General features: G+C 34.7%; 1 pseudogene; it reads left to right on the top strand.

Annotated features, from left to right (window-relative positions):
- Window positions 1-1,705: 1,705 nt before the first annotated feature.
- On the top strand, window positions 1,706-1,804 carry LOC145596201 (small nucleolar RNA R71; annotated as a pseudogene).
- Window positions 1,805-11,226: the final 9,422 nt, after the last annotated feature.

Here is an 11,226-nt window from a genome sequence, read left to right as displayed (position 1 = left end):
CCGCTAATTGCAAGGTAATGTTAGAAGGTAAGAGTTCCCCTAGCTCAAGTCTTTGATAAACCGAATATGGCATTAAGCTCACACTAGCTCCTAAGTCACATAAGGCATTATCAATTTGCATTTTATTAATGGCACAAGGGATGGAGAAATTTCCGGGATCTTTCAACTTGGGTGGCATTTTGTTCATGATGATAGTACTACAATTTTCGGTCAAATTGATGGTCTCCACAACCTCACAAGTTCTTCTCCCACTCAAAATGTCTTTGAGGAATTTGGCATAATTTGGCATTTGGTTGATCACATCGGTGAAAGGTAGAGAAAGGTGGAGTTGTTTTAGCATCTCAATAAATCTCCCAAATTGTTCATCCAATTTGTGTCTCATGAATTTTTGTGGGTAGGGGAGCTTGGGTTTCACAATCTCTTTCTCTAAACTCACCTCTCTAGGTGTTTCAACCACCACCTCATCCAATGATGCCCTATTCCCCTCATCATCTACCAAAACCTCCCTAGGAATCTCCTTATCTACACCCTTCCTAGGCAATCTCTCCTCAAGAACCTTTCCACTCCTAGTAACAATAGCATTCACGGGCTTCTTGGGATCAAGGCCTTGGGAAGGTAAAGAAGAAGGGCTTGCATGATCTTTCAAGGAATTAGCAAGTTGAGAGATTTGGTTTTCAAGCATTTTATTGTGGGTCATCATTTCATTGAATTTTTTATCACTCACGGCCATGTATGTGTTCAACAACTTAGTTTGATTCTCAATTATCTCTTCCAAATTAGTTCTAGGTGAAGAAGGTTGAGAATAGGAACTTTCACCTTGAGTCTTTGGAACAAACCCGGGTGGGGGACCTCTTTGAGAATTATTTTGAAAATTTCCCCGTCCTTGATTGTTCCAATTACCCCTATTTTGACTTTGGCCATAACTTTGATTATGGTTTCCCCCACCTTGATTATGATTACCACTACCTTGGTTATGATTTCCATAACCTTGGTTTTGGTTACCATAATTTGGGCTTTGATTACCATAATTTTGGCCTTGATTTTGGCCACTATAACCTTGATTATTATAGCTACCACGAGAACCTTGGTTCCCTTGGTTTCTATAACCACCACCTTGGTTATAGTTGTCAAAATTGCCTTGGCCTTGGTAGTTCCTATTCCATTGACCTCTTTGATTATCAAACCGTTGACCATTGTTATTCGACACATAATTCACATGTTCACTCTCATGGTTATCAAACTCATCAACACATTCATTAGGACAAGTACTAGAGTCATGATCATAAGATCCACATGCATCACAAAACAAACAACCCATAGGCATATTATGTGAAGAGGGAGGGGGTTGAGAGTTAGAGGGAGTACCTCTCCCCTTAAATTGGGAGGGAAGATTCGAGGTTTGAGAAGAGGAAGAAGTGCTCTCCAACTTAGCTTTGATTGCGGTGACCTCCTTTCCTAAGTTTGTCATTTGGGAGGAAAGGTTGTTGATTGCATTTAGATGGTCCACCGAATATAATGAAGATTGCTTGCTTGAAGAGTCCCTCCATCTTGCCAATCCCTATAGTATGTCACCACGTCCTCGATGATGTCCACAACTTCTTCTTCGGTTTTGTTCATGATAGGGCCACCGGCTCCTCCATCAAGGCATGACTTGCCTTGGGGACTTAAACCGCCATAGAAGATTTGGATCACTTGGTATGTGGGGATTCCGTGGTGAGGGCACTCCCTTTGATACTCTTTGAATCTCTCCCATGCTTCGTAAAGGCTTTCACTTGGCTTTTGCTTGAACCCTTGAATCAAGGCTCTTGCCTCCGCCGTCTTCTTTTGGGGGTAGAAGCGGGACAAGAAAGCCTTTGTGACATCGTCCCAAGTTCTCAAGGAGTTGGGCTTCACCTCTTTGTCTAGCCACTCCAAAGATCTTCCTATTAGAGAGAAAGGGAACAACTTGAGGCGGATGAATTCTTGAGAAACCCCATTGACTTTGATGGTGTTGCAATATTTTTCAAATTCTTTCAAATGGTTCAATGGGCTCTCATTCTTGGCCCCACTATATTGCCTTCTCTCGATCAAGGTGATCATTGCCGGACGGATTTCGAAGTCATTTGTTGGGGTAGTGGGAGGAGCTATTCCACTTTCAAATCTATATGCCCCGGGCACTCCAAGCTCCTTCAAGGCCACTCTAGGATTTTCACCCATGCCTTGTTCTTCTTGAATTTCTTCCTCGCTTGAAGAGCTATAAGCCAAAGATCTAATATCCACTCTTCTTCTTGAAATAGTCCTTTCTATTTCCGGATCAAGGGGAACAAAGGAACGATTACGGGTTCTGTGCATGCAAAAACTCAAACAAAAATATTAGTAGCACGGCTACAAGTGTAGCCTAAAGAAACAAAATCTTTTTGTTTTTTTTTATAAAATGAAGTAGACTCAACAACAAAAGCTAAGCACCAATAGCATTCCCCGGCAACGGCGCCATTTTGACAAGAGGAAAATGCATGTCGTTATCTACCCTTTCCCCAAGTCAAACTAAATTTGTAAACACCTAACCAACCTTATATGAATATAGGGTAAGTTAAGGGTCGATCCCAAGGGAATGCAATGATGAAAACTAAAGTCTAAGTCAAGCTACCTCGAAGTCAAAAATGAGGTTATGGTTGGTACCTAAGTGAACTAGATCGAAATTAACTAGTAATCAAGGGGTCTAAACACTAGGGATATGGGTTCCACATGCAAGATCAATGATAATGCTAGAACAAAACTCAATCAATTAGCTCAAGTATTGCAATGGACAAACAATAGTAGCAATCAAGAGAGCTCAAATGCTATCTCCTATAGGCCAATCTAGTGGTCACTATGAAAGGCAAACCAAGAAGAATCACAAGCAAACCCAATCAATTAGAGCAACCTTCAAATCAATTGGTCATGTCATTAAGAGTTGCAATGCAATCTAGATTAATCTTATAGGTTGATCAATCCTAATCCAATCAATCTCATGCAAAACTATGTCAACCAAATTAATTGCAACAAATAAACCAATCAAGGAGCATCAACTAGCATTTCCATTAACCAAACATGCTTCCCCCTTTCCCTAGCAACTAATCTACTCACTAATCATGGTGAGATTCAAAACCAAATAACTAGAAATTGCATTGATCATCATATCCATATCAAAATCTAATAGAAATCAAAGTATTCAATAATATCAAACTCAAATCCAAGAAAAACAAACATTAAGCATAAAAAAAATAGCAAGTAAGTAAGAGATGAAAGAAAGAAAAGATTCTCACTAATATTGAAGATTGAAAAATGAAGAAATCCAAACTTGAGTGATCAAATGTTGAGTTACAATCCAAAACAAAGAACTTCTCTCTAACTTCTCTCTAGATTCTCTCTCTAAAACTAAGCAAAGAAAAATAAAATATATTATCCAAGAGTTCTCCCTCAAAAAGGAAAATACAACTCTATTTATAAACAAAGAAGAAAACGGCAGCTCCCGCGGTCTCTCCCGATAAACCCGCGCCCGCGGAAAAATGGGTACGGAACCCTCCGCGGGCTGTCTGGGCAGCACCCGCGCCCGCGGCATCAAGGGCCCGCGCCCGCGGGTATATGACCCGCGCCCGCGGCAAGATCCCCTGCTCCCAAAGGCTGATCAGGGGGCCGCGGTCTCTCTGAGTGGAGAGACCTCTCCATTTTGCCCGCGCCCGCGGAGAGACCGCGGGGCAACCGCGGCAAGTTCCTGCCAAAAATTGGAAGTTTTGAGCACCATAACCCCGCGCCCGCGGCTTCATGATCCGCGCCCGCGGCCTGGTGAATTTCCTTAGAGATCTCTCCGAGGCCTCTCCAAAGCCTCTCTAAGCCCTCTCTAACCCAATGCTTCTTCCTTGCTTGATCATTGAGGTCCCGAATTGCATCCTTTGCCAAGGTGAATCTCGCAATACCTACAAAAGTAAACAAAGGAAGGAAATAAAAGGGAAAAAGAGCAAAATAAAGGAAAACACGATAAAAACACGAGAAACATAAAGAAAAGAGGAAAAGGGGGAGACTAAAGGAAAAAGGGCGAAAACTAAAAGAAGGAAGCAACAAAAAGGGAAAGAAATAACTTAAAAGACTACCTAATGAGTGCCATAAATGACACTCATCAGCATTTGACTTTCATTTGAATCAAAAAGCATTGTTTGAATGTGTTTAACTTTCATTTGACTCAATTAGCTTTGTTGAATGTGTTTGTGTTTCGTTTGACTTAATTAGGATTGTGGAATGCAATTGACTTTCATTTGATTCAAAAAGCTTTGTTTGAATGTGTTTGACTTTGATTTGACTCAATTAGCTTTCTTGAATGTGTTTGACTTTCATTTGACTCAATTAGCATTGTGGAATGCAATTGACTTACATTTGATTCAATAAGCTTTGTTTGAATGTATTTGAATTTCATTTCAATATAAAAGCTTTGTTGAAAGTGTTTGACTTTCATTTGACTCAATTAGCTTTGTTTAATGCATTTGACTATCATTGATTCAGAAAGCATTGTTAGAATGTATTTGACTTTCGTTTAACTCAATTACCTTTGTTGAATGTGTTTGACTTTCAATTGACTCAATTACAATTGTGGAATACAATTGACTTTCATTTGATTCAAAAAGCTTTGTTTGAATGTGTTTGACTTTCATTTGACTAGATTTGCTTTGTTGAATGCATTTGACTTTCATTTGTTCAAAAAGCTTTGTTGGAATGTATTTGACTTTCATTTGGTTCTAAAAGCATTGTTGAAAGTGTTTGACTTTCATTTGACTAAATTAGCTTTGTTGAATACATTTGACTTTCATTGATTCATAAAGCTTTATTAGAATGTGTTTAATTTCATTTGACTCAATTAGTTTTGTTAAATGTGTTTGACTTTCAATTGACTCAATTACCATTGCAGAATGTAATTGACTTTGATTTGATTCAAAAAGCTTTGTTTGAATGTGTTTGACTTTCATTTGACTCAAAAGCTTTGTTGAAAGTGCTTGACTTTCATTTAACTCAATTAGCTTTGTTTGAATGTGTTTGACTTTCATTTGACTCAATTAGCTTTCTTGAATGTGTTTGACTTTCATTTGACTCAATTAGCATTGTGGAATGCAATTGACTTTCATTTGATTCAAAAATCTTTGTTTAAATGTATTTGACTTTCATTTGACTCAATTAGCTTTGTTGAATGTGTTTGACTTTCATTTGACTCAATTAACTTTGTTGAATGCGTTTAACTTTCATTGATTCAAAAAGCTTTATTAGAATGTGTTTGACTTTCATTTAACTCAATTAGCTTTGTTGAATGTGTTTGACTTTCATTTGACTCAATTAGCATTGTGGAATGCAATTGACTTTCATTTGATTCAAAAAGCTTTGTTTGAATGTATTTGACTTTCATTTGATTCTAAAAGCTTTGTTGAAACTGTTTGACTTTCATTTGACTCAATTAGCATTGTGGAATGCAATTGACATTCATTTGATTCAAAAAGCTTTGTTTGAATGTATTTGACGTTCATTTGATTCTAAAAGCATTGTTGTTAGTGTTTGACTTTCATTTGACTCAATTAGCTTTGATGAATGCATTTGACTTTCATTGATTCAGAAAGCTTTGTTAGAATGTGTTTAATTTCATTTGACTCAAAAGCTTTGTTGAAAGTGTTTGACTTTCATTTTACTCAATTAGCTTTGTTTGAATGTGTTTGACTTTCATTTGACTCAATTAGCTTTCTTGATAGCTTTGTGGAATGTGTTTGACTTTCATTTGACTCAATTAGCATTGTGGAATGCAATTGAATTTCATTTGATTCAAAAACTTTTGTTTGAATGTATTTGACTTTCATTTGATTCTAAAAGCTTTGTTAAAAGTGTTTGACTTTCATTTGACTTAATTAGCTTTGTTGAATGCATTTTACTTTCATTTGAATCAAAAAGCTTTGTTTGTATGTGTTTGACTTTCATTTGACTCAATTAGTTTTGTTGAATGTGTTTGACTTTCATTTGACTTAAATAGCATTGTGGAATCAAATTGACTTTCATTTGATTCAAAAAGCTTTGTTTGAATGTATTTAACTTTCATTTGATTCTAAAAGCTATGTTGAAAGTGTTTGAATTTCATTTGACTCAATTAGCTTTGTTTAATGCATTTGACTATCATTGATTCAGAAAGCATTGTTAGAATGTATTTGACATTCGTTTAACTCAATTACCTTTGTTGAATGTGTTTGACTTTCAATTGACTCAATTACAATTGTGGAATACAATTGACTTTCATTTGATTCAAAAAGCTTTGTTTGAATGTGTTTGACTTTCATTTGACTAAATTTGCTTTGTTGAATGCATTTGACTTTCATTTGTTCAAAAAGCTTTGTTGGAATGTATTTGACTTTCATTTGGTTCTAAAAGCATTGTTGAAAGTGTTTGACTTTCATTTGACTCAATTAGCTTTGTTGAATACATTTGACTTTCATTGATTCATAAAGCTTTATTAGAATGTGTTTAATTTCATTTGACTCAATTAGTTTTGTTAAATGTGTTTGACTTTCAATTGACTCAATTACCATTGCGGAATGTAATTGACTTTGATTTGATTCAAAAAGCTTTGTTTGAATGTGTTTGACTTTCATTTGACTCAAAAGCTTTGTTGGAAGTGCTTGACTTTCATTTAACTCAATTAGCTTTGTTTGAATGTGTTTGACTTTCATTTGACTCAATTAGCTTTCTTGAATGTGTTTGACTTTCATTTGACTCAATTAGCATTGTGGAATGCAATTGACTTTCATTTGATTCAAAAATCTTTGTTTAAATGTATTTGACTTTCATTTGACTCAATTAGCTTTGTTGAATGTGTTTGACTTTCATTTGACTCAATTAGCTTTGTTGAATGCGTTTAACTTTCATTGATTCAAAAAGCTTTATTAGAATGTGTTTGACTTTCATTTAACTCAATTAGCTTTGTTGAATGTGTTTGACTTTCATTTGACTCAATTAGCATTGTGGAATGCAATTGACTTTCATTTGATTCAAAAAGCTTTGTTTGAATGTATTTGACTTTCATTTGATTCTAAAAGCTTTGTTGAAACTGTTTGACTTTCATTTGACTCAATTAGCATTGTGGAATGCAATTGACATTCATTTGATTCAAAAAGCTTTGTTTGAATGTATTTGACGTTCATTTGATTCTAAAAGCATTGTTTTTAGTGTTTGACTTTCATTTGACTCAATTAGCTTTGATGAATGCATTTGACTTTCATTGATTCAGAAAGCTTTGTTAGAATGTGTTTGATTTCATTTGACTCAAAAGCTTTTTTGAAAGTGTTTGACTTTCATTTTACTCAATTAGCTTTGTTTGAATGTGTTTGACTTTCATTTGACTCAATTAGCTTTCTTGATAGCTTTGTGGAATGTGTTTGACTTTCATTTGACTCAATTAGCATTGTGGAATGCAATTGACTTTCATTTGATTCAAAAACTTTTGTTTGAATGTATTTGACTTTCATTTGATTCTAAAAGCTTTGTTAAAAGTGTTTGACTTTCATTTGACTTAATTAGCTTTGTTGAATGAATTTTACTTTCATTTGAATCAAAAAGCTTTGTTTGTATGTGTTTGACTTTCATTTGACTCAATTAGTTTTGTTGAATGTGTTTGACTTTCATTTGACTTAATTAGCATTGTGGAATAAAATTGACTTTCATTTGATTCAAAAAGCTTTGTTTGAATGTATTTGACTTTCATTTGATTCTAAAAGCTATGTTGAAAGTGTTTGAATTTCATTTGACTCAATTAGTTTTGTTGAATGCATTTGGATTTCATTTGATTCAAAATGCTTTGTTTGGATGTGTTTGACTTTCAATTGAACCAATTACCATTGTGGAATGCAATTGACTTTCATTTGATTCAAAAAGCTTTGTTTGAATGTGTTTGACTTTCATTTGACTCAAAAGCTTTGTTGAAAGTGTTTGACTTTCATTTTACTCAATTAGCTTTGTTTGAATGTGTTTGACTTTCATTTGACTCAATTAGCTTTCTTGATAGCTTTGTGGAATGTGTTTGACTTTCATTTGACTCAATTAGCATTGTGGAATGCAATTGACTTTCATTTGATTCAAAAACTTTTGTTTGAATGTATTTGACTTTCATTTGATTCTAAAAGCTTTGTTAAAAGTGTTTGACTTTCATTTGACTTAATTAGCTTTACTGAATGCATTTTACTTTCATTTGAATAAAAAAGCTTTGTTTGTATGTGTTTGACTTTCATTTGACTCAATTAGCTTTGTTGAATGTGTTTGACTTTAATTTGACTTAATTAGCATTGTGGAATAAAATTGACTTTCATTTGATTCAAAAAGCTTTGTTTGAATGTATTTGACTTTCATTTGATTCTAAAAGCTATGTTGAAAGTGTTTGAATTTCATTTGACTCAATTAGTTTTGTTGAATGCATTTGGATTTCATTTGATTCAAAATGCTTTGTTTGAATGTGTTTGACTTTCATTTGACTCAATTAGCTTTGTTGAATGTGTTTGACTTTCATTTGACTTAATTAGCATTGTGGAATGCAATTGACTTTCATTTGATTCAAAAAGCCCTGTTTGAATGTGTTTGACATTCATTTGACTCAATTAGCTTTCTTGAATGTGTTTGACTTTCATTTGACTCAATTAGCATTGTGGAATGCAATTGATTTTCATTTGATTCAAAAAGCTTTGTTTGAATGTATTTGACTTTCATTTGATTCTAAAACCTTTGTTGAAAGTGTTTGACTTTCATTTGACTAAATTAGCTTTGTTGAATGCATTTGACTTTCATTTGTTCAAAAAGCTTTGTTTGAATGTGTTTGACTTTCATTTGACTCAATTAGCTTTGTTGAAAGTGATTGACTTTCTTTTGACTCAATTAGCTTTATTGAATGCATTTGACTTTCATTTGAATCAAAAAGCATTGTTTGAATGTGTTTGACTTTCATTTGACTCAATTAGCATTATGGAATGCAATTAGCTTTCATTTGATTCAAAAAGGTTTGTTTGAATGTATTTGACGTTCATTTGATTCTAAAAGCTTTGTTGAAAGTGTTTGACTTTCATTTGACTCAATTAGCTTTGTTGAATGCATTTGACTTTCATTTGAATCAAAAAGCTTTGTCTGAATGTATTTGACTTTCATTTGACTCAATTAGCTTTGTTGAATGTGTTTGACTTTCATTAAACTCAATTAGCTTTGTTGAATGCATTTCACTTTCATTGATTCAAAAAGCTTTATTATAATGTTTTTGACTTTCATTTGACTCAATTAGCTATGTTGAATGTGTTTGACTTTCATTTGACTCGATTAGCATTGTGGAATGCAATTGACTTTCATTTGATTCAAAAAGCTTTGTTTAAATGTATTTGACTTTCATTTGATTCTAAAAGCTTTGTTGAAAGTGTTTGACTTTCATTTGATTCAATGAGCTTTGTTGAATGCATTTGACTTTCATTTGTTCAAAAAGCTTTGTTTGAATGTGTTTGACTTTCATTTGACTCAATTAGCTTTGTTGAATGTCTTTGACTTTCATTTGACTCAATTAGCATTATGGAATGCAATTGACTTTGATTTGATTCAAAAAGCATTGTTTGAATGTATTTGACTTTCATTTGATTTTAAAAGCATTGTTGAAAGTGTTTCACTTTCATTTCACTCAATTAGCTTTGTTGAATGCATTTGACTTTCATTAATTCAGAAAGCTTTGTTAGAATGTGTTTGACTTTCATTTGACTCAATTAGCTTTGTTGAATGTGTTTGACTTTCAATTGACTCAATTACCATCGTGGAATGCAATTGACTTTCATTTGATTCAAAAAGCTTTGTTTGAATGTGTTTGACTTTCATTTGACTCAAAAGCTTTGTTGAAAGTGTTTTGACTTTCATTTTACTCAATTAGCTTTGTTTGAATGTGTTTGACTTTCATTTGACTCAATTAGCTTTCTGATCTGTGCCATTTATGGCACCTTTAGGCTATGTTTTCTTTATATTTCTATGCTCGTTTTTAGTCGTTTGTGTCGTGTTTATAGAGAATAATGCTCGATTTGTGTTATTTTGTGTTAGTTTAGAGAAATGCATGCTTTTAATGGTTTTCTTATCATTTTATTCATTTCTCAGCTATTTCTCTCGCTTCTCCATTTTGTTTGTGTTGTTTTGTAGGTACGTACGTAGCGGTCTATATGCATGGAAATTGAAAATAGCACCCACTAGCATCAATATGCACTTTTCGGAATTGAATTTGAGTTTGAAACAAAGGAAAACGAAGGATTGCAAATTATCAAATAGGACCTTTGTGCATTGTTTCAGCCATATCTCAAGTTCTAGAGATTGTATTGATGTGATTCAAGTTGGGTTGGAAACTAGACATGAAGAGCTTTCCAATGATAGGTCGCACGCCTTCATACGAATCTTAGAGCGAAAGTTACAGCCTTCTGAACTTGGACCAGGAAAACTGCCGCGGGCGCGGGCTACAGTACCCGCGGGCGCGGGGTTGCTGCTGCTCCAAAACTGCCGTATTTGGGCAGTAAGCACCCGCGGTTGTCCCGAGGGCTCCCCGAGGGCGCGGGCCTTGGCCCCGCGGGCGCGGGCTTGGGCCGCGGGCGCGGCTATCGGGGTGTCCGTTCCCCTCCGCGGGCGCGGCCGATTTCTCCGCGGGCGCGGGTTTCTGGGTCTTTTACGATTTTAAGCTTCTCTTCTCCTTTTGTTTATATAGTTTTTTGTTTCCTTTATTCTTCATTAATGTAATTCTTTAGTTTTAGAATAGTTTTCTCTCTCTTAGGTTGAGAGCTTCTCTCTCTAGATTAGGAGTAGTTTTAGAGAGAGAAAGTGAGGAATTTCAATGGTGATTGAGAGATTGAAGATGCAAGTGTGACAATTGTGTTGGAGATCTTCCTAATTATCAACGAGCATTTCTAAACTCTATCTCATTCAATTGTTTTGGTTAATTTGATGTTTGTTTGATTTGATTTTGTTATTTGATGTTTGATTGGAGTATTTGTTCTTAATATTTTGTTAATTCTTGTTCTTTATAGTTGATAGTAGTTTTGATTATGTTTCTTGAGTAGTTTATTTGCTAGGGTTTGGGTAAACATGTGTGATTGATGGATTGAGATTGATTTGGGTATTTGAGTAGTTCTTGTGTTGTGATTAAATTGATTCATAGAGGTTTGCAAGTTGCATAAGTTTGATTGGAGTAGCTAA

The sequence above is a fragment of the Chenopodium album genome, chromosome 19 (genome assembly GCF_948465745.1).
Source record: "Chenopodium album chromosome 19, dcCheAlbu1.1, whole genome shotgun sequence".
NCBI lineage: Eukaryota > Viridiplantae > Streptophyta > Magnoliopsida > Caryophyllales > Amaranthaceae > Chenopodium > Chenopodium album.
This window is presented reverse-complemented; position numbering and strand designations above follow the sequence as displayed.